The 21857-nt window shown below is 36.4% G+C and overlaps 1 long non-coding RNA gene across 1 annotated transcript in view; it reads right to left on the bottom strand.

Moving 5' to 3' along the window:
* Nucleotides 1-4788: 4788 nt before the first annotated feature.
* The window catches only part of LOC139814123 (uncharacterized), a 173205-nt gene continuing 156136 nt past the window's right edge, over nt 4789-21857 (bottom strand). The window contains exon 4 of the long non-coding RNA XR_011732339.1: nt 4789-5114. This is a non-coding gene — a long non-coding RNA (uncharacterized lncRNA). The remainder of the gene's footprint in view (nt 5115-21857) is intronic.

Below are 21857 nucleotides of genomic sequence, written 5' to 3'. Positions count from 1 at the left end.
TTATCAGAAGCACGTCGAACATCATGGCCCGCCACCACTTGAACGCGCGCGTCGCACTTAAAACGTCGGAGACGTAATCGCAACGGAAATCCGCGATTCGACGCATTAACAAGTTTAACCCTTTGGTAAGATCGTAGGTTTCTCGCGTGCGTTGATGTTTTGCTATTAATATTCTCGCTAAGATTTTCGCAGAGTAGACGTCGTATAATTCAAGAACAGGAACTGCACATCTGAAAACAACGCGATTACGCCAAAGGCATTCAAAATTCTCGCCAAATTTAATTCATCAATAAAATTTCATATCCATATATTCATCCTTTTTTTACACCTATTTATATTAATAAAATTGCATCGTTTGAAGTTGATAAATAGAATTAGAAATTTTTATGTCAATAATCTAAATTCGTTCGATTTTCACAAAAACTAAGTTTATTTTTTACAGTTATTTGATTTTGACTTTAACAGATTATTGCAGATAATGTTTTTCCCAATATTTTCATGATAAAATTAGAAAGAAATAAATTATGACGTACATATATAATTGTATTAGATATCGTGAGCCAATTAGTGATGAATTTTAAAGCCACATTTTTTTTAACTTTTAACCGCGGGATTTGTCTCACCGCGTGCACGCCACTTGGAAAATGTCGAATTCATATGATATAGAAATATATGAAATGGGACTCACGAGAACTGCTCCGAAATATGCAAAATAGAATTTTCTAGCGCGACGGGTCGGAGAGACGCGAATATTTCTGCACGTACACAAGAGTTCAAATTATCCTAAAATTACACCAGCACTGCGTCCCCGTATATTTTGCATCGCGCTTCCTCTCACACGCCCGCCGCGTTGATTACATTTTATGCAGGTCTCTCACGATCATAATGCACGTTGCATTACGGGTGGCATTTAGTGTATCTCCAAAGATCGCGCGCGGTAATTATAATTGCAACTGCATTTTAAAACCTCTTTCACGAGATCCGCTTTATTAGACCTATTAGAGATTGTATATTATCAAATGGTACATTTTATTGTAGCGTATAAAACGAATGTGACGCGCTGTCTCGCAAATAAAACCGCGACAAAAAAATTTAATAATTCTTTGTCAGTGGCTTGTACTTTGTGTAACAGGCTTTGTAACATTATTAACGCAGGCTGACAAATCAGCTGACAAATGTTAAAATAGTTTTTATTACGTGATGTAGTTAAAAAAAACGCGGTATGAAAAAGATGAAGTAAATATTTCTCGTTTCTTTTCATTTTTTCATGCAATTTATATCGTAAGTGAAAGAAAAAAATGTTTTACTTACATTAGTCACATAATACAAGATGTAAAAATATAGCATTCTATTTTTTAATTATTTCACTCTCTAGTGTAAAATAATTCTAACAACAGGTGACAAGTTTCACAACGTTATTATTGGAAGGTGCTAAAAAAGGGTCGCATGTTGTTATTTAGTTATATCGTCGTCATTGTACTAATTTTTTACGACGTTAGTTAGTGCCGAAACGTGTTAGCATGTCCATAGAATAATATTAATGACCCTTCATAAGGATCATGATAATGAATCATATAGAGACGAAGGTGACTCGTCGACGTCGTACAAGAAGAAGGGAGGTGGCTAAGATTTTGAGAATAATTTGCAATATTTTTTGTGTCACTATTCACATTAACAGCAATGTAAATTATGCGGTTTACCTTTTGCACGTCAAATGACGACAGATATAATATTATAGAAATAATTAAGAGCTGCGTTTACACAAACAAAAGGGCGAACGTCCCCTGCAGCAAATACGTTTTTGACGTAAAAATGCAAAAACGTGGTCTCCTAAGTACGTTTTGTCTTTCCACGGACTGTCACAAGGGACGACATTAAAGCTTCTATTAGTGTGTCCTCGTAATTCCTCACAAATATTTTCGAATCAACGATTTTCCTGCTCCTATCTCCGGACGGGTATGTGCTTATTCCTCCTTTGAATCCATCTGTCGTCCGCAGTTTCCCCCATTTTTAATTGAATTTTTTTCTCTCACGGGGGAAGTAATTTATCCTTTTTATCTCGGAACAGAATCGCGGATTCCAATTGAAAGAAAGTTGAACTAGTGTCTTCCCCAGATGACTGGCCGGTCACCAGGGGTGCTCTGAAACACGATAAAGGTTAATATCTCAAAATTATTATCGGGCCCGATCATTTAATATCATGCGAAAAATGAGCATCCATATTTGCGCCTAAAGCGACCATTTGCTTGATTATTTCTTATAATTTAATAATGTATTTACATGAAATTTAACATTACAGTTAACCGGTAATGTGCTCTATCACTTTTGAAAATAAATTAGTCTTTTGAATTATTAACTCAATCATGATAATTCTTTTAAATAAAGATACTTATTTTGGATACTTATAAAAATCTCAACTCCAATTCATATTAAATGACATCTCTAAGTACAATTTTATTGCACATTTATCCTACATATATATTATTCGTTTTACTCTTTTAAAATGTATATTAAACATTAAAATGAATTGTTCTATTTATTCATCTGACAATTTTCCTCACAAATAAAGAAGATACATTATTATTTTACCTCCACCTCTCTTCAGCAATTTACATACTGTTCTGTACTTCAAATTATAATCTTTCTAAGTGCATCGATTACTTATTCCAAAAAATATGGTTATCTTAGCGAATGAGACAGTTGTGGTAGCGAATGGGGTGAAGTGTGCGGACGACTTTTTGGAATTCGGGATGGGCACGAGTTTGCGGCAGTTCGGTTACTGAAAGCGAAAAGGGAACCGCGAATGGACTCGCGCACCGGATGAAAAATGAGCCGCGGAACAATACGAAATCGGCGAAATGAATTAAACGTGCGCGGGGGAGTCTTTTTTCCCGGACAATGGCCATTTCCGCGACGTTCGCGAGGAATTAGGGCGAAAAAAAGGTAAAAAGTAGTCATGGCGATGGTTATCTGCTAATAAACCACGCGTTGTATCATTATATTGCGAATGATTTGGTTTAATTATTTACGATTTGAGAGGATTTCTTTCAGAATTAAATTATACGCTATGTGTAAAAAAATCTGATGAAAAAGGAGAAACAAAATATCTTATTGTTAGATATCTTTGCGAGTTATTCAAATAATTTGTTCAATTACATATGTTTAAATCTTTCGGGATACGATACACTTGTCTTAAGCCATTTAAGTCCTAAGCCCGTCGTATGCAAGTATGACACGCAGAGAATATGAAAAATCCATCTCGGCGCGCGAGTTGCGGTGTGTGTATCGAGGAGATTGAGGGAGTTGAGAAGGTACAATGAAGACCGTGCGAGAAGATACAAAGTGGAAAAAGCTAGCGAGAAAATAATAATGGAGAATGGGGCACGGAGACGAGGTGCAATAAAGCGGTAAAACAAAAAAGGGAAAAAACATCTGCTCTCCAAAGAGAGGAGCAGAAAATAAAAACGAAAGAATGAGAACTAGATTGACATAGAAGAGAGAAAGAGAGAGAGAGAGAGGGGGGGGGAATGAATGCGATTGTAGAGAGAATAAGAGAGGCAACACAAGTGCGAGATGAGAGGCCGGAATGAAACTCGACGGAATAAGAGAAATAGTGGTATATAACAAAGCTAAGGCGCGAGCGGGTAGGAATTAAGAAATATTATATTCACAGGAGGATGGCGAGAGGCGATAAAGGGATATAAAACGAGAAAAATGAGTGGCGCGAATAAACGTATGCCTGCATGTGCACGCAGGTGTCTCTACAAAAGATAACAAAAGAGGGACGTAATGAGAGAGAAGGCGGCGCGACGAAGGCACGGGCTATGGGATACCGTAGGAGCAACAACGGCGGAAAGTAGAAGGAAAATCGGTAAAATTACGCGCATAGGGATCGAGGAGGAAGATGATAGGCTAGAGTGAAGTTTGCGAAAGTAGAAGCGGAGGAAGGCGAATAAGGCGCACAGAAGAGTTGTTTAGGTCTAGAGTCTAGACGCAAAGAACGGACAATGTTAAGCGACAAAAAAAAACCCATAAAGTATAAGAAAAGACTTTTATCCTCAAGCTAAAAGTCTTTTGTCTTGATAATGTTGATGGCATTTTTTAATCGTATATACTTTGCCATATTTTATACAAGCTGAATTGATCTTATCACGATTATTATTGTATGTTCGTCCGTTACAAATATGTTTTCACGTATACGCTAATAGTTAAATGTGTAATGGAGCGGAACAACATATTGCGCTATGATGTACAGAACTGAAAGGATTAATTAGTACGCCTTGGGTACATCCCGTCAGCCATGGTTAACTAGCCATGGATGGCGCGTAATACTCATTTTAGCCATAATAAAGAGGGAGAAAGGTTAATTTAATTAAAGTTAATGATGACGTCGGCCAATTTTTAGCTGGAAGTCCGTATATGTCAAATAGTCCAAAAATAATTTAATGTTAAAAGTAGCAAAAAAAAAGAAATATACTACATATTTATAGATAATTTAAGATACATACAAAACAAAGTAGCATACATCTAGACATTAAAATTAAATTTTAATTAAAAGCTTCCTTCCTTTTTTCAACTTCCGTGTGGCTATTTTTTTAAGTACACCAATCAACGAAAAATTGGTTTGATTTAATCCCGTTATCAAGTCGTTTCTTATCCTAAGCGATGTAGAAATCGCGTGCTTCTTCTGTTAAAACATGGGCATAAAAACTAGATACACATATTACTCTCCATTTTCTGATTTGAAAATGGCAATCGTAATCGTATTAAACCATACGTTACGGCAGAATAATGACACAGTAAGATCACGAGAGAGATCATGCCATTATGCGAACATGCTCGCGATGTACCCGACAGAGACGCTTCGTGTGATAGTGGGAGATGCGACTGAGTTCCGAGGAGTCCTTGTAAAGATATTAGGTGGCGAGATTCGCAAGCACGGAAACCCCATCAACTTGGTGCTCGTAAATTTTCTCGGGGAACTACGGTAAACTCCACTCGGTAGGCCTACATAAGAATATACTGTGGCCCGAGTTGTGCCTTCAATCCGCGACGAGACTTTCTCCCCTTGACTGTTCGATCCCTCTCTCACGTGCCTTCGCAGTCTTGTCTTCCTGCAAATAGAAGTAAACGTAAACGACACCCTCCTGCGGAATAAAGATGTCAGTGATTTTAACCCACTCGTACATTACTCAATTTTCTCTTGGAAATTCGGTGTAGTATAAGTTACTCGAAATAATATAGATGAGTAAACTTTCTCTTATTGCTTTATAAAGTATACAGTCTGATAGAGAATAATTCGATAAGATATAGGATAAAATATAAAAATCTCAATACGATAATTTATCTGCAAAGCAACATATAATAAAGCTGTGTAGGAAAGTAAAGAATTAATATGAAGTAATAATTGTAAGGGATTAATCAACAAATCGCTTTAAAAAAATTTTTACGTTTCTATTGTTGTTTTCATAACTTATTTATCTACACATATGATATTTTCTTTTCTATCTCTCTATTCTTCAGAATATATAACATTAATTTTGCATCAAATTATAAAATTATATACAAACTCTTAAATAAATTTTTTTCATTTTTTGTTATTTTTATGTTCAATTTTTCCTGCATTAAAAAGGGATAAATGTCTCCGCAAGATATCCAGTACGATATGGCTGTTCGATATTCGCAGACGTATACTTTCTTCAGTTCTGAGTAGGTAAAAATTATACTTCCGCAAAGTTTCGTGTTAACGTGCCGCTCAGATCGAAACTTTTCTTACGGCCCGCGGCTATATGCTCAATAAGTCTTCTCTTTTGGCCTGGTAATTTTTCTCTAGTATACGGAGTGCCCCAAGTTTGCTGCACCTTTTTTCATAATTGTAGATCGATTGAATAATTCGAAAGAGAGACACTTTTCTAATGAAAATTTCATTGAACGTTTTCTTGATTATATTATAAAAAATAACTGTATATACCAAAACCGATAATTAAGATCTCCGATTTAATCCGTAAGACATTTTTTACTTTATATTCTTTGCGACTCAAAAATTACTGCAGCCTCAAGAAAAAGTTAATATCGAATTGATCAAAGAATTTGTAGATGAAAGGAAATGGCAATGAGAACTTGGGCCACTCTGTATAAACACACGAACGCACACGCGAGAACGTACGCATCCGTGAACGTACGCACGTTCAGTGATTTAAGAATTTTTCCGTGCACGGAAAAAGTTAGCGAGTCGTCGCGGGTAGACGCAAAAAGACCGTCGCGAATTCGCACTCTTGCACTTTTTCACATGAAAATATTGGCTGCACAAGCGTTGAAACATTCAACGTGAAATATATACATGTGGACATCATATCCTCCATTCGCATTTTATTCTCATCGGTAAATTGCCACGTTATTAAATTACCGTTTGAACAATCTGCTCTTAAAGTATTGTTATTCATATTGTTTTATTGTAACTTTATTTAATTAAATTTACTTTCGACAGATTTTGATTAGGCAGAATATGAAAATACTAAAATAAAGTAAAGTACCGTTTGATGAAATTAATTTAAAAGTTATTAATAATAATATACATTGTTTACTCTTAACAATTCTATTATTTTAATTTTAATATGTACCCCTAAATTGTATGATTTGTGGAATATAAGATACGCGATATATCTCTTTAAACTGTAGTACACGCGGCGCATATCGTTTTATGGTTAATTATGTTTCATCAATATTGTCAATCAGTCACTGGCTTTGACCGTCCAATGTCGCCAATTTGTTCGCATATGTCATTATCAATATCATGTTCTAACGTTACGATAATATTGGTTAGACGTAGCCTAACATATATTCAAACCTGTGTTCATTTGCGACATTAGGCACCTATATCCCATCAATATTGATTCACTGTTGAATAAACATTATGAGCAATGCAACCTTTCTACTGCCGTTTCGATGTCAAATTGCATCGACGGAAATGGAATCATTTTCATTTGAATATAGTTGTGTCTCCAATAATGTAGGCACGATACGTTACAGTGCAGTATACTCATAATTTAAATTTTATACATTAAATGCTTTTAATGTCAAACGTAACATACGGAAATAAGGAATGTCTTACACGTCGATCGAAACTCCGTAGAAAAAGCGAGTTGCATTTCTTAGCGTCGCATAAAAATGAGCCTTCAGAATCAAGAAATTATCGTTGCTACGCTCCTACCATTTGAGCTACAATGCAGAAACGAAAGAAGACGGAGCTACAAGAACAAATTCAAAGTCGATATCGAGTTTCTCCCGTCTTCCCAGCCTGAATAACATGCATTAGCCTTTCGCGAGATTAGAGAGAGGAGTTCGAGAGAGCGGACGGTGGAAGAAGGGAATGGCCGGTAAAGGACGGAAGAAGAAGAGACGGATACCAGCGGCGGGGGCAGAAAAAGAATCCGAAAGAAGAGGCGGGACGGGCGGAACGGCGCGGTGGGGAACGGAAGGACAGTACGGATTAGCATATTATTTACGCGCGACATCCCTCAGTCACAGGGGCGAGGGATCCGAGAACAGAATCGGCTAAACTTTAAATCTCCTGCCCGAATAATACCTCGTGCTCTGGCCACTCGGCGCGTCTCACCTCATTAAAGCGCGAGATGCCCGGGAATTCCCCGGTCGTTCGAACGCGCGCCACCCACGCCCTGCGTCCATCGTTACCCCCCGACCCCCGAGGGAAACGGCGGGGCACGTACAGAGAGACCCCGTCACGGGACGCTGCAAGAAAGTCACGCGTTCATTTCGAGTCTAATTTACCGTGCGGAAATCGTGGCGAATGTCATTATGTAGCGCGATAGGTATATATATGTGGCAGTCACGATGTTACGTGGCCGACAGATGAGCGAAAGGGGGTTGAAATTGTGGAGTGGAGAACCCCGGGATCGGAACGGGAGACCGAGGAATTAACGTTTCGCCTGTGCCTAACGAGGTAAATAGGATTATATCGTGCAATATCGATTGCTCGATAGTTACACCACTGGATGTTGTGTGCAACTGGATGCGTGATCTGTGGAAACGACGAAATGGACAAACGTCGCAGTACCGCAAAGGACTGTAATAACGAGCATTATATAGTTATATATCTGTCAGAAATGACTCCTTTATTAGAAGATGACTATTTTCTTTCGCTGACATGCAATCATCTGATTTAAAGTCATTTTTTCTTTGGCATAATATATGTTAATATATTAAGTTTCAAGCATTAGAGTTTCAAGCATTACATGTATAGATAATACAATATAAAAAAGACATAGATAATGTCTATATTTTAAGCTTTAGACAATCTATAATTCTCGTCGAATTCAGAACAGAATTCTATGTATAATTTCACGTGCTATATAATACAAAAATATTTAAAAAACCAGAATACCCGTATACATACATAATATACAAAATATCCACACACATCAAAATACAGAACATCCTAAATAAGATTATATTATTCTGATACAAATTAAGTGATTTAAAGAGTGAGCAATAATTTTTTACTTCAAAACTTTCATTTATGTGATTAGATATAATATCAAAGTTCCAATGCACAGTTTCATATCCACTGCAAATATACGCGCACAGTCACTATCACTTAATTTAATTAAATTGAATTTAATTTGCTTCTAAGTAATTCCCACCGAAATAGGGCATCCTTGATAGAAGGAATACCTCATATTACTATAAAACCCATGATTTATTTTTCAACAAACAAAAATTAGAGGAGAGGTACCTAATAGTAGACTGAAGTACATACGGTACCTATATGTATATTAATTATTGCAGGATGCAATCGTATAAAGCGCATTAAGATAAAGTGACACATGAATAATTTCAAATAGTTTGTTTTCCAAATGCTTCATCTTCGTTACACACGGTGCATGTCAAGTTGCATTAACACGGCGCTTTATTTAGTGTCTTAATGACGGACAATTACCACGTAACGATCTCGGCAAAGCACAAATGGTATCCGCAGCATCACGCTGTAGAGCACCATGCCGTAGTTATAACGATCGTGTAAGCGTAAAAGGTTTACACGAGCGCATTAATTGAAAATAGTATCTAATACTTTTCACTGTGCTAAAATATCACTTGACAAAAGAACACGAGAGCTATTAGGGTTAAGAAAAAGCGAAAAAAAAGTGTAAGAACACTTAATCTGAAGAGAAAGCGACTATATATACGACGTACTCGAAAGGACAGTTTATCGCCGTTCTAAAGCTTCTTGCACTACAACACTATAAGGTGCTAACGAAAAAGCACGGTGTGACGTGAGCTTAACTTCCGCATTAGGCGCCGCCGCGTCAAAAGTACACGTGCGCTCCTAATTAATCCAGAACAGGTCTCTTGACGAGAGACGCTCCAATCATATTAATCGACATCGGCCCTCCGCCCCGAAACCTGAGCAGCGCGACGCACTTTATATTTAGCCGCCAAATTACGGTAAACAATTACGGCCTAATACGACCGGCGATCGAGCAATTATTATAAAAGCTTACTCGCTATCAATCACCACCGCGGGCCGATAACGCCCGATAACGTCCCGTTTCGAAAGGTCGGGCCACGCCTATCGAATCGCCCATTATTTACCTTGCTAAATAGAAATTATTTAGTTATCGCGAGGCGAATGATAAGCATCCACATATAATTTTCGGACGTGACGAACGAACGACGGAATTAAAGCTATTGCCTCGCATTCGACGCATTTCTGAATGCATTGGAATTTCATAATTACGATCAAACGACTTGCCGCGTTGAGATCAGTAATTAAATTACTTTGCAAGTTTTAATTTACAAAACTGTAACGTGAACAGTATTTTTAATAAGATGCTATTATTCTAAAAATCAATTAATTTATGTTAAATTCGGACTATAGAAGTTAATTCTATGGTAAAAGAGATTTAAAATCTTTTAATTTTAATTAATATTTTTTTATCGATTTAGAAAATATTATTACGAAAATACATGTAAAATACTTAACGGAATATATTTGTAATATACTTCAACGTATTATTGTATAGTTAGAGAAAAGTAGATTAAAGACATATATTTGAGTAAGTATGCGAGGATCATTTCGTAAGGATACATATAGTAAAACGGCAAATGTAAGTCAAACAAATACGGCGCAGTTATTGTATTGCCGTACGTCTAAAAATCCCCTGAAATATTCCGAACGTTGACGTCTTTCAGGATTTCGAGTCTGTCGGATTTGGAATTTGCAAGGTACTCAAAGTTGCATCGTAAATATCATGAACGATATTATAAAAGATTCGAATAGAGTTTGAGAATATATATAAGAATTCGCGAAATCTGTCCGATGTTGCTTTCTTGAATTTACAACAATGTCAATTATGTCACTGGGGGCACTGTGCATCGACGAGCATTTCACATTTCACACGTATCTGTCAAGTTTTTGCGGTTTTACGTTACGCGAGAAAAATCGGAATTATTAAAAGCATGGGATCGATCACGCGAGACCTGTTGATAGGTAGCCTATATGTATGCGGTGCACCCGTGTACATTGAGTGTCTCTGATAAATTGCGTCAACTTCTATAGGCGTATTCTAGATAAGTGTTTACACTGTTGGAAAATATAGACAAACAGTCTCCAACAACATCTCATTGTGTGTGCGTCCATGCAGTCATTTACATTTAACATCCAGTGACATCATCAGGGATGAAGAAAATATAGACATAAATGTCTCTGATACTTAAAATACTTTACGAATAAAAATTAAAAAATTTGTAACTCTCTTCATATTTTTACTATCTTATATTTTACATAAGTGCCTTAAATTAGTACCCATGCACATGTGTTCTCATTAGAGATCAATTAAATTGCACGAAGTTTTGAATACAGTAATAAAATGCTTTTTATTATTGAAGATTCCTCTGAGTTTTCGCTATTTCGGATATTAAAGACGAGATCGATGCGCGTTTCGCAGAAATTTTGCAAAATCGCGAACATGAAGGCGAACGAAAAGAGACTGCCGCGAATTTGTCGGACTTTCATCTTCGTTGACGACGACAGAGTCACATATTGCTCGCTATTGTTTCATTACTGAATGCGGCAATGGGGCGCGTTGCCCCCATCACAACGCGATTGCTTCGCTTTAATATTGTGGCTTAATATTCAAAGCTTGCGCCACGGTCGACTCGCGCGGGCCATCCTCTCGCAGCCCGGCAAGTCGAAATGGTATTTATGTCCTCGTGCTATCCGCGTCGCGACGATATTTCCACCTCCTTCACGTTCCGTGTTGCCCCATTGGGTAATGGATAACATATTCCGAGGCGCGACGTTACGTGCGGATGATTCCAGGTGGAAATGCCCTAGCGTTTTTTTCCGAAGCGTAGTTTCATCCGCGCGCGATTTTTATCCTGTTTTGGAGGCAGCGTTCTCGCCGCGCATCTCAATGCACCAAGTTCCATCTCTTGTTCGAAACGTCTTATTTCCCTGCAGCCGCGCGAGTCGATTATCCCAAGATATGCGGCATTTCCATTTCGCTGCACTTCTATTATTTGCAATAACGTCTCTTTCTATTATGTTCGTGAATTACGATCGGCAAAATTAGTTTCAAGTATGTTTATGTCATACAATTTCACCGCTCTCTTACTCCACGGAGGTATGTGCCTTTACACTCGCGGTAATGGAATGAGTTGATAAATGTACATAGGTGTCAAGACAAGCATGTGTAAAAAACCGTTAAAGAAATTTGTGTAAATAATCTTTTTTTACAATCACTTTATTTGAAGGAAATTAAATAAATGATAAAATTATATTATTATATGCAGCAGTTTTTTCAGATCTTCAGATTAACACTATTATTTTATCTCCTACATATTAAATGATTCATTCATTTTATGCAAATAAGCATAACAAATTTTATCTCTCGAAAATGTTTGCCGCCGTTTTATTGTCAATCTCGAGGCTATTTAATTTTTTTTACTTTGATATTGAACGAAATTCGAAATCCGGTTTCGAGGATTCGTCGACAAGTTTTGAAAAGTAGCTGACGAATTTTCCCGAAATCCCGAGCGCGTGAGTGGCCAGTTTAAGCGGAAAACCGTGCCCGATACAAACGCATGTATATTCGAGCAGGATTCAGGAACGATTCGATTCGACTTTATGCAGTCGACATATCGCTGTTGCATGAAAATTTTAACGGAAGCCGCGCACACGAGACGACAATGAATTTTCGATGTGTGGACTCCGGACGAAATGCGGTGTCAAAGTGATCCGTTTATCGTTTCAACATTTCTAAAAGCAAGATCCTGAATGAGGACATTCCCCGTGTTAAGAGTATCTCCGTGATTTATGGTACGATCGGTGCATGCGGTTCTCGAGTTCAGTGTATTCGGATAATAAACAGAAAAGTAGAGAGGTGGGAAGACCCAAAGGGAAAACACTCCAGATAGGAGAGCCATGGCTGCACTTTCAGAACGAAAGTTAGAAACTTGAGTTTGATCCGGGGACTGAATATTAATACACTATACACCGCGCGAGTCTATTCTTATTCGTCTATCAGATACTCCAGAGACAATCTGATTAAACCCATAATTTTTTATTTCTAAATATACGTATGTGTGCAATTTTTACGTAATTTTTTTTTTAAATATTTCACGGTAGTGTATAAAAAGCGGATAAAAATTTATATCATTGTACTGTTTCGTGATGTACAGGTATATATTGAATTATCTAATTTTTATCAGCGAAATAATTAAATGTGTATTCATAAAAAAGTTTGAAAATCTGCTCGCATTACAAGAAAATGAATAACGTGGAGATAAATTTAAAATCCAGTTAATTTCTACACTGAATGAAGATATGTTTCAAATTTGTCTCGTAAAAAATCTAAAAGCGGTGAAGAGAAAAATATATTGCAATCAATATGGTGACTATCAACAGCAACGAAAGATCTCGTCTTATCCTATTTCATTTAGCATATCATGATTTGTTGGATAATCTTGGATAAATCGAAGTCGTGAACAGTCCGCGTATTTTGCGTGTAAATCTTACACAGTTCACGGTCCCACAAGTGACGCAAACAAGGTACAGACCTCTGACTTTTTATAATTGAACCACAGCCTCCTGGGAGAAACCGGTAGATCGAACCATCGCGTATTTTTAATTCGATAGGCAAATTTATTTGACTCGATTGCGAACAACGTCTCGTGTTGATGTCGGAAGCGAAAAGAAGCTTGTAAGCATCAATCAGAATCGATAGATCATAATAGCGAGATTTCATATTTTGATAATAGTAGAGAGATTTCTCACAATAATTAGCCCGAAGATTAGATTCGTCTTTTAGACCGTTTCTGGATAACGTGATATAAATAAATTAGGACGATAATACGAAACACGGTCTTTCGTTACGGAGATATAAAGAAGAACGCACCTTTTGTTCGGTCATCTTTCTAATCGGCGAAATCGTTTGATCAGAGTGAGACTCGGTGGCCGTTATCGACCAGCATTGAATCACCCTGCGGCTGGCGGAGCCACGCCGAATCACGATAATTCGTCGCGGGTAACCACGGTGGATCGGGTCGCCAAGATAGAGACAGTGGAAACGTCATCGCTACGTCGTAAGAATGGAGGTGGATGGAGAATATGGCTCACTCCACTTCGGTCTACTCTAGGAGAAACTCGTAGAGATAAGCCACCGCCCTGGTACCTACGTCGAACATGATGGCAGACATACACAAACATATATCCTTACACTCATACACAGACGTTTATGCGCGGATAACATGTACCTAAGGATACGTGCACGCACGAGAGGGACACAAGTCCTCGTCAAGTCTCTCGGTATTCCGTTGGAATTTTCTGAAAAAGTGCAAGATGTATTCTTAGCATGCCAATACTGTCTCGAATCAATGGTCAGTTTGCGCGTGTCCTTTTAGCGATACATACTATATAATTAATTTGCTAAATATTTATACTCTCTTTATAATTATACTCTTAAATTCGTAGTCAATTCGTGTCAAATTAATATTGAATTTGAGACATTTTTAACCGTTCCTATAGGTACCACTGCTCCTACTCAATATAGGTCATTAATTTAACTAAAACAATGTTAATTTAACTAAGCCAATGAAGTTAAAATACATAATACTGTTTTGCATTAGAATAAAAAATCTCGACATACATGGTAGTTAAAAAAAATAACAAAATATTATTTATAACATTAATAAAGGTGATTCGCTCAATTTTTTGTGTATTAGCTTCTCGTGAAAGAGATATGCTATTTCCTGATTTTCATTTTAATTTTAATTTAATTTAATTTATTGCGATGCTTAGTGGGGATACAGTCATAGAGAGTATAAATAAATAAAAGGTACGCAAATGGTAAGGCATCAACACGCGCGTTGTTTCTAGGCCTACCAGTGAAGACAGTGACGCCTGATAACGGCAATTGTCTACTAAATATAATACCTTTGATCTGTAAAATATTTAGAATTTACATTGAGATTTAAATCGAGTCTACATATATTGCATAATATGCACATCATAATTCCCATGTGGTTCGGAATTCACCATAAACTGTGGGTACTACGGCAATGACTGTAGCACTCCCGTGTGATTCGGAGAATGCAGAATGCATTGTACGTTCTAAACCGATGACTGTAGCGATCCAAGATACAAATACAACACAGCACGTATCATCTCAGAGCGTTCAGGGACGTAGGTATGTTGCCGCGTGATGTCGATATGATATTCATGCATAGTGTAAAGAGTAAAGAACCCTTCGCCGTTATTCTTCTCCTATTTTTGATGAAATTGTTTGAACAAAATTTCGCAACGTTATTTGAACTCGACGGTTTGAATCACCTGTCTATAAAAATTCACATTTATTACGCTTAAACAGAATGATTTAACAGAAAGACAGATTTATTTTCAATAAAAAATGCAAATGCCTTTAAATTTTGAAAATAATTTATCTGACCGCACTAATCTTATAAAATATATCTGTTAATATAAGAAACATACATAATTCTTTCATTGTGATTTATCATTTTGTTCTAAACGTATAAAAGTTGCTTCTTTTTTATGTCGATTTTTATCACGCGCGGATATTTGTTTACTTAAGACTTCTTGACCAAATGACTAAATGTGACAATTCGGAAGAACTTCTACCGTGAAAGAGGAACGAATAGCAGAAAAGAGACATCTGTACGCTCACATGGTGCATTATACTCGTAGAAACCTCACTGAGTTTAATTCTTATTTATTTTTTCTCGAAATTGGAATTTATTGCGTATCAGATTCTCTTATTTACTTATTTATTTAAGAGAGAAGTGAATTTCTATCTCGGAAAAGAGGGACGATAAACAAAACTATATATATTTCATACAGAATACATACTGTCCGCCTTCAAATGCGCGTATATACTTTAGTTTGAGTTATTTTTATTTCTGCGGGAATCCGTGCAAACCCGTCTCACGCGCGCACGGATCTTTCTATATTTAATATTTTAAATCCCAAGTGACGCGGACGGCGAAGCGCTTCGGGATACAATCCCTATTTCGGTGGAATAATAAAAAAAGGGTCCCATACATTTGATGTTTATTTGACTATATTGGTCAGAATATACAGAGTGACTCAAAACATAATAAAGCTAGTGGAAGAGTATAGCAAATTACGATTATTTCATTGCGGTATTAGCAGAGTTTTATACATTCAAAGGCCTGCACTGCAGACTCAGGATTACTTCGGGTAACATATAGGTTTCTTAATCGAAAATTTCTATTTTGGCCCCTCTGTACGCTCCTTAAGTTTGGCAGTAACCTTTTGAATCACCCTGTATATTTCACATATACATATGTGTAACTTCAAATAGACACTTCTCCCTTTCCCTTTCCCTTTCTCGTGTTCATTTTCTTCAAATTACTCTAGTGGCTCTTTTTGGCTATCTTTTATAAGAGATCCTTCTTAGAGACCTTTACATAACGCAAAGACGGAAATAGACAGCTAGACATGCTATCACATTGGCGACATATGTACATCCGTCGGAATATCGAAGGTTGTCTTTATATAAATAAATCTGCTTATTGACTTCTCCCCTGACACTCGCTTATCTTCTTCCATCGCGTATCTTACGTCTCCTTCGCAATCTTTGACTTTGAGACAGTTGTATGTTTTATGAAATGTGGTAAGGTTATGTCGACATCATCTCTTTAGACGCTGTAAGCTCCGAATTCATATCTAGCATCAAATATGACTGGGTTTTAATTTGATATTTTATTTCGTATGAAGATCGCTTGTGATAATTCATAGATTTGTTCTTTGTAATTGTACTATGTCGAACATTTAAAATGAACTGAGTATATAATTAGAAATTAAATGGACAAAGAGAAAAGATAAACTACAAGAAGTTCAATTACAAAGAACAAACTTAATTAATTTATGAATATATTTAGAAAACACATAAAAAGGTATGAAAAAATATCGGAAAACGACTGATTTATAATCGCAATGAATATATCTTTTGTACACGAGGTAATCCTTTGAACGAAAAATTAATTAATAATTTAACTTGTGTTAAAATTTAATAAACTAGAGTTTTTATATTGCTGCTTAAATTAATGATTATTACAAGCAAGAATGCATCTTGACGCGGTAATATGTCAAAGTTAGATTTCGTCAGAGTTTTGGGTATCAGAGCTGACGCCGTGTAGTACATTTCATGAATAATTTTATTTGTCAAGTTTCTTAAAAGATTCGCTGCTCACGTCAGTTTCGAGCCTAGTTTACGAAAGTTTTACGATGATAATTCAAGACTGTAACATTTTCGATATATCGAGGATACTTGAAATATTTTAAATCTGTAAAACTAAAGGTAGAGACACTTTTTGAACTTCCTTATCGATTACTTCCTCGAGATACATCCTTGTAATTCCAACCTAAACAATTCTATTGTGCGTGAAATATCCGATGTTTTAAGCAATAGACGAAGTTATTTTACAAATAGTGCACTTAATTATTAGGTCATTAGCTTCTCGTTATATATAAGTAAATTATAATTTACTTATATATAATTTTATAAAATTGAGAAAAATTATATAAAATAAGAAAAAGGTTTTCTTTGAAAATATGTATGTAAAATGTAAATTTCTTTACGAATATATAAAATTTTAATTGCTAGCACAACTATGTGTGTGTACATATATACATGTATAATATTGAACATTAGATGCAGCAACAATATAGAAATGATTGAAAGTTTCTCTCGCAGCGCCTACACTTTTTAATCACAATATAATATTTTCGGCGTATTATATTGATGGATTAATATTTTTACTGGTTTTCAACCAATTTTTTCAAGTCTATTAAAATTATAATAGTCTTTCGTCGCTATTTCGATTCATCAAGTTCCTCAATCGAGTTCATTTTCTAATCAAACGTGTTGGCATTTACATTTGACTAAGCTTCGAAGTCATTTAACTTTTTAATTTATCTACTTTTCTTCAAACCACAACGAAAGTCGCGGAAGCGTCTTCCGACCATCAAACCATCCGCTTTTATTTCTCCGCGGCATCGTCGCGGTCGAAGTATCGAGCATACGAGAGCGACCAATGCACCTGCCAGCCTTTCCGTAGATTTTCAAGGCAACAACCGGATGTAACCATACGCAGTTTCACGGTTCTCGTATAACTGTTACGATTCGTACGCGTTTCTTGGAAAAGCGTTTCCGCTTTCTTTCCTTTAGTCAACACGAGTTTTAGTTGAGAACAAAATTGTCGCATTGTTGTCATATATACATAAAAAAAAATCGGTATATAACTTTCATTTTGTTTAAGAATTTTAATCGATCAAATCATGCCATGGACACATTATCGAATAATTAAATGTGAAAAATTTTATTTGCCCTAAATATAAGTTTATAACCCTAAAAAAGAATGACTGACAACGTACCTATATTAACAGATTATCTTCACAATTGTTTGTTGTGCATATATATAAAACTATAAAAAAATAAGAAATATGAAGACTTTCTCATGTATGATTCCATATGAAGTTATATATATAATGAATAAGAGCTCACTGATTACATGAATTATGTTAATTCAGCTAAACAACGAATATGCAAACATAGTAAGAACCACGTCTCGTAGCGCATACATGGAAAAAATGCGCTTCTCGCAGATTTCTCATTCGCACGTTATGTCGTTGTGAAATTCTTCTTGTCGTTCCGCGAAACATTGTCGGGCGTTAACGGCGACATGCTGTTTTAGCGCGAATTGGACTTTAACGTCCGATTTCTAACGTCTGTTTTCGGTCGATGTTGTCACTTGCGTCTTAACTTTGCCCGTGTTTTGCGGGAAAATGGGGAAAACTCGTCGCGTCCCAAAAGGTTACTACACCTAACCGAGTTTGTTTCGAGAAAACATCACCTTCAAATAGGAATCTCTGAATCAAATCTATTTAAAAATGTGCCGTTATTCACATATCAGACACGTCATACTTAAATGAAAGTTGTACTGTAAATCACGTTCGAGTTCTATTAAGAAAATTTTAATTCGTAGCTAGTTAAAAAATTATATCAAATCGGACATATCATATTTAAATGAAAGCTAAATGCAGCGCAAATCATATTTATTTCCTCTAAGAAAATTTCGATTTGTGTAGCTAATTAACTATAGATAAAAAGAAAAATGAGAAATACGAGACATCCTGTACATCTTATTTACATTTCGTTAAATTGTTAATTTAAATCCTTCGTTCATTTACTGTAACGTTGCAATATGTTTTTTATACCTAAGAGAATTTTTCCCACGACACGATATAAATTTCTTTCTCTTTCTCTGTTTCTCCGCTTTTTCGCCGGACCATCGTTACGAAACGTGAAAGACCGCGTTTATCTTCCACGTCGGCGACGACCGCGTTAAACTCGCGTCCCTGAGAGCTTATACAAACATGCGAGGAGGGGGGGGGGACAAGATATCAAGCAGGATATACGTCGCGCTTTTCCCACCCTCGTCGGATAGGAGTCAACGAGTAAACTTCAAACGTATCGCCGGCTGTTAGCGACGGACGAAATTGTCTTGCGCGGTCGTGGGCCGATTAGGTTCCCGCGCCTTCTCGCGATGGCAAATGTTATCTATTTAATTTCCTTTTCTCGAGCCTGAGACAAGCTGCCCCATCTCGGGGGGTTTATTCAACCTCCCAGAAGAGGGTCGATGAGTATTTTCGCTTCTGTTCCACCGCCGTCTTCCTCGTGACCTCACGGAGAGAATTGGAACATCCTGGGTATCTTTGTCGAAAATTTGCAAGTTGCACGACTGTTTTAACTGCTCGACGATGTTATGACCGGATACGACACACCGCGGTAATACCTTCCATTTATTCGAAATAAATATCGGCTTTTCTTCAAAAAGGATTTTGTCACAGAGTAATTATTCAATGTTTGCTTTCTGTAGAGATGATTGAGTTTGCTGTAGTTAATAAAGACTAACAGCTTTTCCGATATTTGCTTATGAAAACGTATGGTGGAATCGATTTAATCGGTTGGTTGATATTCCGCGAGCATATGCGCGCTCATCGATGTGCACACGTATATAGTTTCCGATATTCATTTTGCAAAGATGCAGATCAGGCGCTATTGGCTCTGGCGAAACATTCAATTTTTGCGAGAAAGTCGACGAGCGGTTCTTTTCTCTCTTGAATATTCGTTCTTTACTTGGATAAAAATCCAGATCTTCCATACACATTCAACGTAATTTGTTTGAAACATGCATAGATTCGCTGGTCATATTTTATTAAGTTCTTGCCGATGTAAAGTTTTGAGCTAAGCGTCTGATTTTCGCGTGTAATACTTATTTATTTATTAGCACATCAATGCACTAAAAAAAGAAACACCGTCTCAAATATTTGCATCTTAATTATTAGCACCTCTATTTTTTATTTATCTATTTCCGTATCGTTGTAACAGGCTATATTTTAATACAACCGAGTTGTCAAAAAGAGGAATCAAGCGTTTCACCTTCTCTGCTCAGCATATTAAAAATACAGATACTGTCTCGCAAAAATAGCGCTTTTTTCGATCAAAATTGATAAAACGTCATATATAATCTTTTCTATATATGTAAAAAAAAAAAAAAGATTCTGCATATCAAAGTGCCATCAAAAATTAGTATTTTAAAATAAAATAGTAAATCGAGCTAAATCAAGTTTCGAGACAGAATTTAATAATTGGTACGTTATGTTCACCGAATAATTCGTACAAATGTGATATCACATTTATCATCATTAATCGAGAAAATAATTTTTTTTACACATACATCACACAGATACTTCATTTGTGAAAATAAAAGAAAATTGAGATTTATTTACTCTCTTTAAATAAAAGTAAGAAATTTAATATCAATCTTACAAACAAATAAAATTACACAATTGTCTCTCATTTTTTTAATTAAATACTAGGGAAAGATTTTTTTCAATATAAATTATAAATCGGTATTTTGAAATATATTTATCATACTTTTTTGTTGATCAGTATAATTTGGACAAACGTTTCGTATGGCAACGTATTATGTGAAGTATTGGCGCAAGAAGCACGCGGGAAAGCGTGATTTACTTTACAGCCGGGAATGATACTGGGGCGGAATGTAATACGATGTCCAAGTCACTATTGTGATAAGTTAATCACGAGTCGGAGAGTGCGGAATTCCAAGGGTAAATTTTCCAGCAGGTATGAAAGTGCTGCCGGATGCGAGCTGCACAGGCGTGTTTACCCTCGGAGTTTGCGACTTGATAATACGCCATTGGCTTGTTATAACGGTGGGCCGACGTGCATTACGACGGCCCCGAGAAACGTCCCGTTGCTTCAATAAGATAGCTTCAACTCCACGGTCCACGGATTTGCGAAGCTATTCTTAGCTGCAAACAAAGCCGGAAAAATTTGGTAAAAGCTGAGAGAAAAATATCTTCTGTAATTAAATAAGATATTTTGATTGTGTTGCTAATGTAATATGTAGCACAATAAACGTCAAAATTGTAGATGACATTCGGAAAAGTAAAAAAGAAAGGATTTGTTACAGGTAACGTTAATATCTCTAATATACTTTATGTTATGGTTTTCTTTTCACTGAATGATAATAAAATATTAAGAACGGATAAAAACTATCTTTAATATTTTTACGGGAAAACTAAAAAAATCAATTAAATTTCTCAGGAAGATCGTAGTTAACAGAAATTCTTTGGCCGCAACTGAATAATAAAGTTTTGGCGGCACGAGTGACAGGTGTTTTTCGTAATAATACTAAAGAGTTTATAACGGTTGCCGTTAAGTTCAATTGATTGTTCTTTGACGTTCCCGAGAAGATCGCTAAGCTGAGCTATCTTTCGGAATTAGTTTCCTCTTCCGCGAGTTTCAACGTAATCGCGGATATTATTTTCCCCGGCAGTTCGGAATATTATTTAAATTGGAATTACTTTTCTCATTATAACCCAGCCGAGGGGAAAATCCCTTTTCCCGCCGACTTTACTTTTACCATTCTCGCCGTGGGAGAAAAATTTTATACGCGACAAGTGACAATGCGACGGCGGACCTTCCGTTCTTCGGTGTGTCTTATGATTTTGGTTTCACTAACCATCGATAAACTTTGCCGGATCGCTGTCTGCCAGTATGCATTGTAATTCGACAATACATTAAGTTATGACGTTCATGTCGCGCTAATAATTGCATTTCTGTTGAAGAATTCAGTTAAAACAGGTCTTGAAGTGCAATACAATTTAATAAATAATTTTTAAGTCTGTTGGATCTTATATTTTCGTATGGCAAACGATTATAAGATTTATGATTATAAGATTTAAAATTTCGCACTTGCATATCGTATCT

Source organism: Temnothorax longispinosus, chromosome 6 (assembly GCF_030848805.1).
Source record: "Temnothorax longispinosus isolate EJ_2023e chromosome 6, Tlon_JGU_v1, whole genome shotgun sequence".
In the NCBI taxonomy this organism is placed as follows: domain Eukaryota; kingdom Metazoa; phylum Arthropoda; class Insecta; order Hymenoptera; family Formicidae; genus Temnothorax; species Temnothorax longispinosus.
Note: the sequence above shows the minus strand (reverse complement) of the source record. Positions and strands in the feature narration are given on the sequence as shown.